Here is a 2,156-nt window from a genome sequence, read left to right as displayed (position 1 = left end):
CCTTCGAGGGCTGCGAGTTCCTCCACGTCCCACGCGTGGAGAATGAAGCAGTCGACACGATCGCCAAGATCGCCTCGTCCCGACAAGCCATCTCGTCCGGCGTTTCCCTCGAGCACCTGCGCAAGCCGTCAGTCAATCCATCGCTGGACTCCGAGTCCATCCACGTTCCAGACGTCTCGGGGGCTGCTGAACCCAGCCCGGGGGCTGCTCAGCTCAACCCGGCCACTATTGCCCCGGACCCGGCATCGCCATCCTCGACCCGGGGGCTGCCCAACCCGGCTTTGGGGCTGCCGACTCGGAACCCACCCTGGTGGCCGTCTTCGTCGTGGTCACGGCTCCATCTTGGGCCCTCCCAATATCAGAATTCTTGGAGAACAGGGTTCTCCCCATGGACAAGACCGAAGCTCGGCAAGTGCAGCGCCGGGTGTCTACCTACAGCATCATCAACAATGACCTCGTCAAGCGCAGCTCCACCGACGTGTTCCAGCACTGTGTTGAGCAGGAACGCGGCATCGACATCCTCCTCGACATCCACCAGGGCGAGTGCGGGCACCACGCTGCATCGCAATCCCTAGTGGCCAAGGCGTTCCGCCATGGTTTCTACTGGCCCATGGCCCTCCAAGATGCCGAGTCGCTCGTCCTCAAGTGTGAGGGATGCCAGCGCTTTAGCAAACGCAACCACCAGCCGGTGTCAGCACTCCGCACCATACCGATCGCCTGGCCCTTTGTGGTCTGGGGACTCGACATGATGGGACCCTTCAAAACCGCGTGAGGCGGCATGACGCACCTGCTGGTGGCGGTGGACAAATTCACCAAGTGGATCGAGGCAAGACCAATCAAGAAACTGGACGGGCCAACAGCCGTCCGGTTCATCAAGGACATAGCGGTGCGCTACGGCATGCCGAAAAGCATCATCACGAACAACGACACCAACTTCGCCAAGGGCACGCTCGAGCAATACTGCTCCGTCTCCGGCATCCGCCTCGACCAGTACTCCGTTGCACATCTACAGTCTAACGGGCAGGTCGAGCGGGCCAACAGACTCATCCTGTCTGGCGTCAAGCCGCGACTCGTCGAGCCACTCATCCGTTCACCCGGCAGCTGGCTTCACGAGTTGCTGGCCGTTCTCTGGAGTCTATGCACCATGCCAAATCGGTCGACCGGGTTCACCCCGTTCTTCCTCATCTACGGAGCCGAAGCTGTCGTCCCGACTAACATCAAGTTCGACTCGCCGCGCGTCGGGATGTACACCGAAGCCGAAGCCAGAGATGCCCACGAAGATGGTGTCGACCTGCTTGAAGAAGCACGCCTCCTAGCGCTCAGTCATTCGGCCATCTACCAGCAAGGCCTGAGGCACTACCACAGCAAGAAGATCAGGCCCCTCGCGTTCCGCGAGGCGACCTCGTCCTTCGACTCGTCCAAGAGCAAGCAGGCCAGCACAAGTTGTCCCCTCCATGGGAGGGCCCATTCATCGTGAGAAGGGCCCTGCGCGACCGCAATGCCTACTATCTCATCGATGCACGCAAGTCAAGAAAGCACAAGAAGGACACCGCCGGTGAAGAAACGACCCGGCCGTGGAATGCGGAACTCCTCCCCCCGTTTTATAGTTAGCCACATGAGTGTATGTATCGTCGCCTTTTGTAAACGCATGAAACTATGGGATCCCCGAATGAGACTCGGGGGCTGCCTTTTGTCGACCAATTTATTGTGTCCCTATTTTCCAGCATCACTATACCACTGAACCCGGCCACCGGTCCGACTCGCTCGACCCGGGGGCTCGGGCGCTGGCCGGCTCGGTCGCCACCCCGCCGCCTTACTTGGTGATTCCTGATAAAGTTAGGATGCCGCGGTCCCCCACTTCGCCCTAAAACCACAGATCCAGCTTTGGCTATTGGCTGGCAAGCACAACGGGCCAAAGCTCCTTTATGCTTCATACACTAAGTCAAAGGCTGCCGGGTCGATCAACCCGACCCGCCGCTCATCAAATAAATAGCCGCTCAACCGGCTGCTTGCCAACCGGCTTCGTCGGATTGCCGCCAGCCGGCCCAGTGGGTGTTTCGCTCGATCTCAACATTTTGAAGGGCCCAAGTCCTGCACACTCCTCTCGAAGAACCGAACTCCTTGTCATGGACCGGAGCCTCGGCCGTCTGACTCGC

This window comes from Triticum dicoccoides, chromosome 2B, assembly GCF_002162155.2.
Source record: "Triticum dicoccoides isolate Atlit2015 ecotype Zavitan chromosome 2B, WEW_v2.0, whole genome shotgun sequence".
NCBI lineage: Eukaryota > Viridiplantae > Streptophyta > Magnoliopsida > Poales > Poaceae > Triticum > Triticum dicoccoides.
This window is presented reverse-complemented; position numbering follows the sequence as displayed.